We start from the raw sequence: 14,265 nt of genomic DNA, 5'->3' as shown, positions 1-14,265 counted from the left end.
GCACCAACAACATACACTACATGACTCCTTTTAGGTGGTAAAAGGAGTTTCAAAACTCAGTGGGTTTGCACTCATTTTACTTGGCTAGTAAATAAATCATATGAAGGATAGGAGAGTTCTAGAAGTTCAGATAATAAAACATTCTGTCTCTGAAAGTAGAACTTCTGTTTCATGTGTTTTCTTCAATTAAAATAATTTAGAAATATTTTTAACCTCCCATTATTTAGATTAAAAAAATTGATGAATGTGGGAGAATTGATAGCACTAAAGACTATTGCTTAACTTACCGCTCTGGAGAGAAATTGTAGACAGTAAATAGTGTTTGTGATGCATGGATGGGTTTGGCAACTTGAGTCTGTGTTCAATTTTTTAGTTCATATTAAAAAACAAACATTCAAATTTAAAAATGATCCATGATATTGTTATTACATAAAAGGTGGCAATCAAGTATCAGTTTACCAGATGCATGTAGAGAAAATGATATTTTACCAACATTAATAAGACAAATATTTTAAGCATATAACCGAAATTTTACCAATAATGCTTCATTGAGCATTACAAACTCTTACTTGAATACAGTTGGTGATAATTATTTCAGAATAGGTATATGGAGGAGGACATTGGTGAGCATGGAATGGTATTTCAAGAATCACAAGGTAGATTTGCAGGTTTTTCTACAGCTAAGTAGAGAATATATGTATTACCTCTAAGCTAAATAGAGATACTGCTGAATATAGAATTTATGTATTGTGTATATATATACATATTCTATATATTCTACCTATATGTATATATAGTAAATATGCAGCTAAATAGAAAATATATATATATATATATATTCCACAGGGATGGATATATGTCATATCCATTTCACTGCTAACACCAAGATGGAAATAGCATTTGTTACCTAAATTGGGTTAAGGGAAAAATAGGTTAGAATTCATACAACATTTTGCATGTGATAATGTGATGAAATTTGCCAAAATTACACATTATCTCTGCTCTTCTTAAATTTTTAATTTGCAAAAATAACCCAATAATTTATGCTATCTCTTAAGGTGTTATTTACTGTTTTTCACTTTTTATGCTTTCACTGATTATTTTGTATTGTATTCATTTACATATGTGACAAAAGGGCATGAAAGAACTATATATATAATGCAATTCAAATACCATATAGCCATGGGGAAAAAAACCCAGACAGACACTTCTCTGAATTGGGAAAAAAGAGATACATTTCTCTATGGGAACTACAAAAATATCCTCACAGATAGAGAAGGAGGAGAGTTGGGAGACTCTGAAAGCAAGTTGGAGTTCCAGCCTAAAATTAACTTAGGAAAGACTGGAAGGATGGTGATTTTTTTAGGGTAAGCAGAATTATGTGAGTTACCTCGGGAAATTAGTAATGTGCTAGGATCAATAGAGAACATCAAAATGAATGATGGCAACTGAGCACATCAAAGAAGACTCAGTAGGTAGAAAAAACTTAGAGACTTACAAGGAAACAGAATTTAAGTCTAGTTCAAGAGAAGCTGCCACTGCATAACCTCCTGTAGCTCATAACCTGATCAGAATCTTTGTTGCTTGCTTCACAGAAATAATAATGACATAACTCTCCTTTCCCAGAGCTGGCGCCTTGACTTAGCACCACCTCCTGGACCATCACCAAAACAGGTTCTTCAAGGGCACAGCTTTTTCATGGGGCAAATGCCCTTCAGACACCCTCTTTGCACTCTGACCTTGACTTCAGAGAAAGAACACAGATTCCTTTGAGTGGAGGATTCACACTTGAATCATAGACACATCCCACTACCACTGCCCAGGAAAAGTGATTAGAAGTTTGGATTTCCTGATTACAAAGAAGAACTGCCATGTAGCTTGGGCTTCCTGAAAGCATCCAGTGGTTTCCAAAGCCTGAAGAGAGGCAGGGGGCATTTAGTCTAATACCAAAACAACAGTCTCACATCTTTGCACCTACAGCGTCCAAAGAATCTGTCTTATGTCTTCCATGCTACTGTTGTTCCATTTTGGTTAGCACTGACTCTGCCATGGAATGTTTGCGTGTTCTTTAGAATTCACTCCTGTGGGGAGTGGTGTGGACAGTCCATCATATTGCTGACTTCTGGATCTCGTTCCTTCAGCTTTTGCCTTTGGTATTCTCTTTCACTGCCTCTAACTCGAAGTTCCCTGCCTAATTTCTTAAGCAGGTCTCATTAAGATGGCTTGAATAGGCTTACTTTCCATTGTATTCATGACTTCATGCTCCCCCCAAACTGCAGATTGCTCCAGTTGCTGCTCTCACTTTGCTTTCTGTGGCAAATGGCTCTACCTTACCTCCTATTTTTGTAGTCACCAGTTGGTACACAGTTCCCAGTCTGTGTTTACCTTTTCTTCTTCTGCCATGTCCAATCAATTATCCCAATTTTACCTCCAAAACATTCCTTAAACACTTCTCTCTCCTTGCTGTCATTTTGCTTGTTCACTTTTTTAAAAATCTATTTTCTTTTCTGACATCTTCTCTCCAAACTTCCCCTCTAGATAGCTGCCAGAATGATCTATCAAAAGTGAAAATTGGTACATTTTTACCCTTCCTAAAATGTACTGAGTTCTACACAGACATCCCCTATAGGATAAGTTCCAAATTTCTTACTTGACTTTAAACCTTCTATGTGATCTGGTGCTCTTAGACTCTCTAGTCACACTAGTATATGCCAAACTACATGCTGCCTGCCTTGATTTTTGCTGTCCTTTGTCAGAAATGTTTTCCCATCACCTCCTCTCCCTAATTAACTCATTCATTAAGACTCAGCTCACTTTAATCTCCTCCAGGGAATTTTCCTTTAGAACTCACCCCCTCCTGCACTCCACTGCTCCTGAGATGAGTTATAATAGAGCCCCTCTCCCATGCTCTTGAGTCTCCTCTGTCACTGTCAGTTCTGCCACTGCACTTCCGGTGCACACCCTGGCATGCATGTGTATGTCTCTCCCATTAGACAGAGTTTCTGGGAGGAAGGGCAAGACTTGTTGTTGTTTTGAGTCCTGCCTTGTGCTTAGTACATGCTATGCACTGCATAAATATTTGCTGAAGGAATAAATGGAGAAAGGAATGAATAAAAGAAGGTGTAGGATAACAAAGGGCAGGAAACTAGATTGGGAGACATGATTTCTCCCCTTATTTGCCTTCTATTGTTCCTGAGTCACGAAAGTGGCTTTCTCAACAGCCGGGAGTGCCATCTGTACTCCCATCTCTTGTCTGCATGTCCTTTTTTCCTACTTAAGAAACCACAGGGCCAGAGTGAATGATCATTTCTTTTACTTGTAGCACTCAGATTCCATGCTCCAGGGGATCATGATGGTCTACCCAATTCTGCGAGAATTTTCAGAATTTTTTTTCTGATAGAGCTGGTGCTGTGAATATTCCTCTGGGATTTCAGACACATGGTAGACAGGCTCAGACTTGTGAGTAGTTACATTTCTGAGATGTTTCTAGATTTCTGAGATAGGATCTGACGTTAGGTCCCAATTCCTCCAAAGCATTGTCACAGGATTTTCAAGATTTTAGCTGCCAAGTAGAAGGAATGAGGTTTATGGAGGAATGATAGGCAGCCAGGGAACCTGGGACAGGACAGATGGAAAACTGGAAACAATGACCTGGAAATAGCAGGCTGGGGATAGAGAAAGGCAGGAAGATAGTGGCCCGGATGGCAGACTTTTGCCTCTGTCTGTATTTACCTAGTATCTAGCACTGGGTATGGGAAATATCATATATCTGTTAAGGAAGATGGTAGCACAGGACTCAGCAGTGTCTAGGATTCTTTAAAAAATCTCTCTTTCTCTCTCTCTCTCTCTCTCTCTCTCACACACACACACACACACACACATGACAAACCTGTCTTCAGCCATGGAAGTCACTGAAAATAACTTATTCCTACGAAATTATTTACTTTCTAAGACCATGGTTATATAAGCAGAAAGAGGCTTTCTCATAAAACTTGAAGAAATACCAATACATTTCTACAGTCTGCTCAGCACCTAATTTCACTTTTCTGATAAAACACCTCATTTTCACTTCTGGGAAATTATCCTTTTCTGCACTCAGTCCATCATTTGGCTCCGGAAGTTGTCATGTGCAAGACCCAAGACTAGACAATCAGAGAACTGCATCCCCTGGCCATGGTGATTTGTTTAGGGAAGAGGGCGCAAATCAGGTCAAGGAGATACAGGCCTAGAATTTATCTTGGCATGAATATCAGAGAGGCTGTTTCTGATAGTGGCTAATATAAGAAGATGTAAACCTAGAAATCTGGAGATCATCTATGGGCAAAGCCTGCCTGGAAATGCTGCCAGGTTAGAGGAAAGCAGAGTCTACTGATAGAGGAAATCAGATTCTTGATAAACTATGTGTGCCTGGATCAAGCCAGACCTGAAATCAATGTAAATCTGGACCTTTATTTGCAAAAACCAATAAATTTCCTTCACCTACTTGTTCAAGACAGTTGTAGTTGGGTCTTCTATTACTGCCTGCACAAAGAATTCTGATATCCTGGACCTTGAAATTCTGTATAGAGTGGACGGAGCCACTTCTGTTGCTGTCCAGGAGGTACTTAATTATGACCTTCTGGTTGAAACAGAAACAGGACAGCAACCCAAATTAAGGAAAATGACGTGGGTTTTTAGACAGAAGCTGGTCCTATTTACCCTTCTTTACAGGTAGATATGTAACATGAAGAATCTTGATTTGAAATGATACTTATTTTTAATGTTACTGTGAAATTTTGAACACTTTCAAGAGCAGAATAAAGGGGATCACTAGGAATCCCTAGGAGTAACAGCATTGCAGTTTTAAATGGGCTCATCAAAAATGTGAAACTTGAACCAAGACTGGAAGGAGGGAGAGAGTTAGCTCTGGGAGAAGTGTTGCTGAGGAAAGAGAAAAGCCAGAACAAAGTCCCCACTTACCAATGTGCCTGGTGAGGCTGTGGAGGACAGAGAGGTCCCTGTGGCTGGCTGGTGTGAGGAGAAGAGAAGGGAAGGGGAGGGAGTGATATGGTGAGAGGAGGAGAGGAGAGGGGAGAGGCCATGAGATCAGTGTCATGTGGGACTTGGGTTTTTACTTTGAGTAAAATGAGGAATTATTTGAGGGTTTCAACAGAAGGGGACGTGGTTCAAATCAGACTGTAAAACCATTACTCTGGCCACAGGGCTGAAAATAGGCTACAGAGGTGGAAGAGTAGAAGTAGAGTAGGTGAGCGATAGCAGAGACCTGGCTTGGACTTGGGTGGTTACCAGGGTGGTGGCCTTGGAGTTGGTGAAAGTGGCTGAGTTTATTTTGCAGACTGAGTCATCAGGATTTGCTGACAAATTTAATGGGGAGCATGTGAGAAGGAGCAATGGGAGATAATTGCTTTGAGCAAAGATGGAATTGCCATCAGCTAAGAAAGGGAAAAGTGAGGGGAAGCCCTTTGGAGGGGACTATTAGCAGTGCAGTTATGGACAGCAGGGGAGGGAGTCAGAGCCTCTGCATGAGCAGCTGACCGCTGGGCTTCAGGAGATAGATCTGGCCTTGAAAGATACAATTGGGAGTTGTTACCATCGAGATAGCACTTACAACTTCATTTTTACACTGTAGGTTCTTCTTATCAAACACGCCTCCTATTACTTCACTGACTTTACTTACAGAGAGAAGTGGAGAGCATTGGAAAAACAGTGAGCTTTGGAGCGGGACAGATCTGAATCAGAGCTCCAGTATTACTCATCGTGCGGCTCGAGGCAAGTTCCCTCTCTGAGTTGCACTTTCCTTATCTGAAAAATGGAGTGATAACACCTACTTTCTAGGGCTGTTGAACACAAGACATTAAATAATGCCTGTGAAACTTCTGGTACATAGTTAGTATTCAATGATTATCCCTCCAATTATCCCTCCCTACCCCCTCCCCACCTTTTATTTAGTCTGGGTGCTGACCAGTGATTGCAGCTCCGTTCTCTGAACTGTCACTACTCAAAGTGTGAGCCTTAAACTGGAAGCACCATCATCACTTGGGAGCTTCTGGGAATGCAAAATTCTCAGTCTTCCCTGCTGCCCCCTCCCCATCCAGACCTACTGAATCAGTAATTCTTGGGTGGGATGTGGCAATCAGCATTTGAATAAGCCCTCCTGGTGACTGATATACCCTGGACTGTGAGGACCACAGCACTCGTGTCTGTGCATGCATGTGCCTCCACCTGTCCCTGCGCACTGGCCCTTCTTGCTCATGCTCCTGCGTAGCCGGGCCATTGTCAGAGAAGGTTCTACTAACCAAGTTAAATGGCTTTGCTACAAACTCATGCTTTTGATCCTTTAGCCATTCATTTCAGTACAAACTCAAATTTCCAGTTCTCTTCACATTAAATAAAGGTATTCTAGAAGATACTCAAACTCGGTATGATTACAACTTACTCTTCCCCTGCCTCCCTCATCCCCTTCAAAAACATAAAGGCAAACAACTATAAGGCAAACTCCCAACTCTCTTCTCTCTCCCCGATTCCCTATTTAATCATAGGGAAATTTCCTTGCTGAATGCTCACTCTGGTGCCACATTTCATGTATCGTTTCATTGACTTCTCCCTGTAACTGTGTTAAGTAGGACAGATGTGAGCTTCCACTCGACAAGGAAATTGGGGAGTAAGGAAATTAAATAGCTAACTCAGGGAATGCAGGTTGTAGCAACTGGGGGTCGCAGAGGGAGACTGGAGGTCTGGAGGAAAAAGAACTTGTTTGCCTGCTCTTCTTGCAGTCACATCCTTTGATTTATGACCAGCAACAGCACTTTCCCTTCATGCAGAAAGAGTGTGTGTGTTTGCATATGTGTGTGTGTGTGTGTTTTCTGCCGCACCCCTTCAAGAAGACTGAATTAAATAATCTCATGACAGAGAATTGGGTTCTAATCAAAACAATTTAGTTCCTCTCTTTTGGATCCTACCATAGACCTTTCTTATGATCTTGGGGAAAAGTGAGCCACTTTTGTTTCCACAGAGCAATCAATGGGGGCTTCATAAATAGGTTGTCTACCACTCAATGTTATTGTTAGTTTGTTTCTATATAATTGACTTTTGGGATATGGAAATGAAGATCTGTTTTCATCATTGCTTGGGAAAATGAGTTTATTTTTTGATTTCAACTCTTTCAATATATAAAACAAAATTATTTAAGAAACAAGTAGGAGTTTTTATAAGGACAGCTATGTTGTAGAATAAATTCAGAAACATGTAGGAGAGGATAAGTGTAGCCAAAAAAAAAAAAAAGCTGTTGTGAATAATAAGAACATCTGGAGTGTAGACTTTGGTAATTTTTGGTACTATCATTTGCATTTTAAATGGGTGAGCAGTAAAACAGCAGCTATTCATATATGTCTCTATCCACACTGTCTTAGAGTACACAATTATGATTTCACTCTGAAAGTTGACAAACTTTTCAAAGCCCCATCATACTGTCCACTTCTCTGCTCCTGAGACACAGCATGTGAAGACAAAGTAGAAGCTTTGTGAAGCCAATAGCTACAGAAAATCAGTCATAGAAAATCCTGTAACTAAAGGACTCATGTTTGAGATTTACTTAAACAAAGTTGAGATCTTTGCTGCCTGCCATAATCACGAGGGCTCTATGGTCTTATGAAGACAGAACAGACAGCATTTGGAAACAGATGATTCTTCTTAGTTGAAAGATTATGTATATTTTCCCCCTTTATTATCAATGCATTAAAAAGCTTATTCTCTGGAAAGTAGATGTCCCAGTAGAATATGATCTAGTCGTAATTACTCATTTGAGAGATGCGTTAAAGTGAGTGACTGTTCTTTAAAATAGAAGGGGATTTTCACTTTGAGAGCAAGGTTTTCCCTTCTTGTTCTTAGTCATAGAGATTGTGTTGTTTCTACACATCCTTCCTTCCCATTCTGCTTCCTGACTCATTTGGAAAAACACCAGGGAATATACATCCTCATTTGAAGCACTTTCTCAGATATTTGAGTAAAGGCTGGTATTTTCTGTTGACAAAAATTTAGTACTGCCCACTGTGGATGTCCTTGTAGAGTGAAAATATAGGGAAAGGTGTTCAAAGTGTTTAAAGTGGTGGTTAAGGGCCTCCCTGGTGGCCTGGGGTTTAAGTTTCAGTGCTGTCACTACTTGGGCCTGAGTTGGATCCCTGACCCACACATGGCACCGCAGACCTCTCCTGTCTCACTTGCTGCTCCCCTCAGCAGTGCATTTCAGATCTGCCTGTTCTGCTCCCCACTCTGGCTCCTGTGAATCCTCTCACCCCTCACACCTCTGGCCTACACCCCAGTTCTTCTATGTAAAAAATAAATAAACTAAAACAAAACAAAACAAAAAAACCAAACAAAGTGGTGGTTAAAAAGTCAATGGACTTCACTTGTGGTAAAGGAGCAGCTTCAGCAGATTAGCTTCATAGCTCACCACTCTGTCAGAGGGTATTTCCTGGACAGGGATCCATAAAACACCCTGACCCTTTTGCGGGGAAAGGGAATACTGTGGAATACTGTCCAGTTACCTGTGTTACCAAGACTTTGTTCACTTAATTTCTTATATCTTTATTGAATATTTAAGCCTTCTTTCTATTTATTTCCCCATCAGCTTCATGTTCCCTATTTGCTTATGCAAGATTTGTAAGGTCTTCTCTCATCTTTGGAATTCAATTTCCTTTACAATATTGTATATATTATGTTTAAATTCATCAGCTCAACAACTCTTTAATTCCTTAGCTGTGCTTCTATATCTAGGGCATTTGTTTCTGGTCTTAATTTTTAGGCTAATCTTGGTACTTAGCTCTCATTTGAGATACATATAATAAGCAAAGGTGGGAGGAAATAATATTTTGGTGTCTTAAGTGCAGGAATTTAGAAGCTCATGAATAATAATGAACCTTGAATTAATTGGTGGTAAAGTTACCTTTATATCATGTTGCCTCAGATGACTTCTGTTTAAAAGGAGGAATGTTATTTGGAGGTCAGAGAAAGCGTATTAGAGGATGTAATTATGAATTATATAAATAAATGTGCAAGGATAGTAGCAACACTTATGATGGACACATTTGAAAACAACTTTGGGAATTGTATTGCCTCTTGTTAAGGGTAAAATGTAGCAGAGCATGTTATTAGAAGCTTGTGTGTGCTCTTCCTGGGAGTCCTGAAATCAGCCCCATCATAAATTGAAAACAAGAATGCCATTTATTTTAGGGGCTTCTGTAAACCCAAATATAGACATCACTTGTTTTCATTTATGTGTCCTAAACACATTCATATATATATATATATGAATGTGATCTATGAATATATCACTTTGTGGTAACATTGCTATTCAACCCTTCAGTGTCTTTGAACCCAGGGCAATTTTCACTTAAAGAAATATATAGATTAGTTGTAAGATTTGAAAGAGAAAATTAATTTTTAGATGTGAGGAAAAATGATCTCTTGACTTTTTGCTCTATTACTGCCTTTAAATAACCTCATTGATTTCATTTTGTAATGATAAAATATCGAAGAACAATTGATAAGGTTTGGGAAATTTATAAACATTAAGGACAAGTTGAGACAGTTATTTTGACTAATGTTTGCATCTAATCTTAAATTAAAATACTGAAAGGAAATTATATAAACATTAAGACAAGTTGAGACAGTTATTTTGAATAATGTCTATACTTAGTCATAAATTAAAATGCTGAAAGGAAATATAAACATGGTTTCTTTCTGTAATGTAGAACCTTATAGGCAGCTTGACAGTTAGAAAACCACAGGTTTGTCTGCAAAGTAAGTTGTAGTGATTGTTAAGGTCAGTGGTTCATGTTTTAAACAATCTGAGAATGTAGTTTGTATTTACCAAGTGAGTGTTTAAAACCTTCATAAATATGTATTCCCAGGATATAGCTAATAGAGAAAGTCTTGTCAACTTTCATGCACTTTTATGACAGATTGTTTTCCTTTTTCGCACAAAGGATACATGGCTGATTCAAAGCTCAGAACAGTTCAATAGCAGTTTTATGAAACCATGACAAGTTCTATCTAAGCTTGTTTAAAAATATTCCTCAGGGAATGTTTCAAAGAATGGTACACAGTGACAACTGGAAGAATACTGCTTTATTAACAGTTGGCAATTCTTACAAATTCCAAGCATGTTGCATAGCCTCTGCTCAGCCCGGTCTCCATCATAGTTAACATCCATCTCTAAAACTGCTACTTAAATGTTGTATTAAGTATTAAGGACTACTTATTTTCATGGAAGCTAAGTTTTAACTTATCTAAAATAAATTTATATTAAGCAAACAGAAGCAACATGACATAAAGGAAATTGCCCTCTTTGAATAAGAATTTAGTACTCCTAGTTTCAGAATGCAAATAAAGTAGTCCAATTCCAAGGTCTTTTCAGTAACTGTGTAGCTGAAAGAGAAAACTTCTAATCTCCAACTTTTCCTTCAGTGTCTCTTCTCATTCCATACTCCCCCATTTTCCACACCTGTTTATTCTTTTTCCCATTGACATTCTAGTTCTCCTTCCTCTGATGTTTCCTCTATTTCCTCCACCTTTATCCGTCCCCTCCCTCCTTGCATATTCTTTCTTCTCTTCATACTTTCAACTCTCCCTTTCATCTCTCTTCCAGTGTTGAAATCATTACATGCTAATAGAGCCAAGTAAATTGCAACAGCAAGGACATGATCTGGTGCCTACCGCAGAAAATTGATGAATTATGAGTTTTCCCTTTGTAGGAATAATTATAAGAAATCAAATGTTAACTTTTAAAGTCATACCTTAATCAAAGGTGTATTTACATAAAACCACTACATGTTAAATGCAGAGTAGAATTAAAATTTTTTTTTTCTAAAACAGATACTGTTTCATTGACTAATGACCACTAATGGCTATTTAGATTTAGCCTATTAAGTCAATAAGCAAACAATTAGCTCATTTCATTCAAGTATAAGTAGCAGATAATTCATGAATAAGTGATTTATACTTTGTTGCTATGGTTTGTTAACAGGAGCCTTTTAAAGTAGCAGAATCTCAGATCTATAACAAACTTGTTTCCTTTAAAACAAAACAATGCAGGAAAATAAGGTCTGAGATCATCCTATAGAAACCAACCTCTGGTACCCATCTTTTCTAATAACCTCAGTTCACTGAGAAAAGATGTAGCTGTCTTGCAAATGCTCACCTCTGAATATTGAGGAGGCAGTAGGTTATATACTCTTTACACTAGTCTTTACAAAGCAAATACAGAAATAAAAATGTTCTTAAGTCAGCCTTTCTGTGAACTAAGGACATGAACTAAGGACATTATGTTTTTACAGGACATGAAATATTTAATTCTGTATTATTTTCCTTCAGAATCTCAACCTTAATATCTAAGTGAAGTTAAGCACTAAAAATGTGAAATTGGACACCACCACTGTTAGATCTTAACACATCATATTGATATAAAAATTATATAATTATAAGAGTAATATAAATAACTAAAACATCTGTTTCAAGCCAATAAAGGTTGCAGATTAAACAACACAATTATTTTTCTTATCACTAGGCAGATCTTCCTTGCTGTCTTTTAGTAAGAGACACCCAAATAATCAATGGCACAAAATTCAGTAATCACATTTTATTAAATATACCCAGTCTGTTGGTTGTACTGTAATTTGTAAGTATTGAAACTACTTCAGAAAGTGGCCTATAAACTTTATTTTTTTTTAAAGATTTATTTATTTATGCATACAAGAGCTAGGGCGCAGGCCAGAGATGCAGTGGGTGAGAGTATTCATCAGAGAGAGTGGGGAGCAGAACAGGCAGGCTGAAAACACTGCTGAGGGGAGCAGCGGGCAAGTCAGGAGAGGTCTGCTGCACCATGTGTGTAGCTCCCTGGCTGGGGATTGAACTCATACTGCAGTGGCTGAGGATAGCTTCACAGTTTTGCACCTTAACCCCTTGTGCCACCTGGGAGGCCTCCATATCTTTGAATAATAAACTCATTTAGTCAAGATTATCTTGCAACATTCTTCAAATTTTCATCTCTATTCCTTCCCCTTTTCTCTATCCAAGGAACTCCTCAGATTGGCATAAGTCTGGAGAAATGGGCTGGTAGGAGTGTACATTGCTACCACCTCTTAAGAAGTAATTTGGTGGTAACTAACAAAATAAATAATATAAAGAATTTAAAAATACTGTTGGAGGGGCTAGATCTGTTATGAAAGAAGTATCAGTGTATTAAGGACATGAGTGCAAGGCCATTGATTATGTGAGTTATTGTAATTAAAAAAATACCAGAAGCAATTTAAATGTTTATCAGTGGAAGAACAGTTGAATATATTATGGAATATTCATGCAATTTAAAAGGAATGACTTATGTGATCAATCCATATAACAAGGCAATGAATGCACAGCTATTATGATGAACAAAAGAAACCAAACACAAAAAGGGGCAAACCTTATCATTTGTTTGTAGGAAATAATGAAACAAGCAAAATCAGATCAATGGTTGACTGGATGGTAGGAGCAAGGGTGGCAAGGAGCACATGGAAATTTTCTGGGATGATGGAAATATTTTGTTTCTTAATGAAAGTGTTAGTATCATGGGCATATGCTCTTGTCAAAACTGAAATATGCAGGTAAGGTCTGTATCACAGTATTGTTAATAAAAAACGTGCATAGTCCCTGGGCTAGTTGCTCTGTTTGGAGGGCTATATCTTATTGTTAAGATGTACTTGTACATAAGGACATGTGTTCAGGGAGGTTTGTTATAATAGTGTTTTTATATTAATCAACAAAAACAACAGAACAGGCCTCCTTAAGATGTTTAGAACAGGCGTCCCCAAGATGTGGCACTTGGCCACGTGGATTATTTTGAGCAAGGGTCAGTCAAAGCCCTGCAGTCTCAGGAGAAACTTTTACTACTCCCTTTACTACCTTGAACAGTTAAAAACTGGGGGTATTACCCAAATTAGAATTTTTATCAAAAATAACCTTTCTATTGGAGAAACATCTATACTGCAGGGCAAATATCTAATTACAGAGCATTTGGTGTTTCTTATATGAATCATCCTCTCCTCATCACGAGTCCTTTCCTCTGTCCTTGAAGCCCTGACACCTATCCCATTCCTTGGCTCAAGATATACCCCCTCATTGGCCCCATTGACTTTAGAATATACCTCTATATAGATTCTCAATATGAATGTAGTTAGATTTGACTTTTCCCCCTACTAATCTAATGTTAATTTGATTACTTGACCAGCCTGAGAAAAACTCAGGTGGGGAGGAAGAAATTTCCGCTCCTTCCTTATGCAACCTAAAATTTGGAAATATTCTAAATGTTCATCTCCAAAGGAACAGTTACATATATTTTGATATAAGTATAATGGAAAATGTAACTGCTAAAAGAACAGGAACAATCTAAATGTACTGATCTGATACAATATGCATGATATGTTTTTTAAGTGACAAATACAAACTGTTGAACAACATGTGTAGTGTATTATCTTTATAAACTGTAGAAAAAAACTTTTGTTTAATTGTAAACAGCTGTATAGCATCTGCATAAGGGTATGAAATAATCCATACTCAACTATGAGGATATATTTCTTAGTTTATATGTATTCCATCTCAAAATTAAAAAAAAAACACTAAAATGAATTCATTCACAACAATTAGTACAAAGAAACAGAAATAAATGTCTGAAATAACACTAGCTAGGAAATTAAATTTATTATTGAACTGAAGAAATAGCTCATATTTGTCTCAATTCCAGTTGTCATTCCATTCCAGCTGTCATTTGCCTTTAGGTCCTTTTACCAATTGTCTCTGGTTGAATAAAATTGTTGAATAAGTAATATGAATGAGTGATATAAAGACTTGGAAAAATCACATGAGCAACAATATATTGTGTGCCACTGAAACTAAGCATGTGGGTCAATCAGTAGCTTAAGACTGGTGAGCCACCAACTCAGCAAAATTAACAACTTTGGGTAAATATGTTTTATGTGATGGGGCATGAGGCTGAGATGTTTTCATGTGTCTTATATTTGTTTTACCAAAACATTTTGAAGAATGCACAATTACGACGTGCACAGAATGTTTGTGTGGTCAGGCATGTCCTTCTGGCTAAACCAGTTCACACACCAATGCCCAAGCCTCTCTCTGTTTCTACAGAGGTGTCTACTGTTGGAGAAAGTTTATTAAAAAAAAGAAAGGCGAAGATAAAAGCTCAAACCTCCTGGTAGGACTGGCAGGGATTTGAAT

At 37.9% G+C, this 14,265-nt stretch overlaps 1 long non-coding RNA gene across 2 annotated transcripts in view; it reads left to right on the top strand.

Annotated features, from left to right (window-relative positions):
- Positions 1–14,265, top strand: part of LOC119257240 (uncharacterized) — a 110,800-nt gene that overhangs the window by 21,732 nt on the left and 74,803 nt on the right. Inside the window, exon 4 of one of the 2 annotated variants that reach the window (XR_005127983.2) lies at positions 5,680–5,872. The exons of the other annotated variant lie outside the window; for it this stretch is intronic. This is a non-coding gene — a long non-coding RNA (uncharacterized LOC119257240). Of the gene's footprint in view, positions 1–5,679; positions 5,873–14,265 lie in introns of those variants that run through there. 2 annotated transcript variants of the gene reach the window in all.

This window comes from Talpa occidentalis, unplaced genomic scaffold, assembly GCF_014898055.3.
Source record: "Talpa occidentalis isolate TD23 unplaced genomic scaffold, MPIMG_talOcc4v2.1 talOcc4.10, whole genome shotgun sequence".
In the NCBI taxonomy this organism is placed as follows: domain Eukaryota; kingdom Metazoa; phylum Chordata; class Mammalia; order Eulipotyphla; family Talpidae; genus Talpa; species Talpa occidentalis.
Note: the sequence above shows the minus strand (reverse complement) of the source record. Positions and strands in the feature narration are given on the sequence as shown.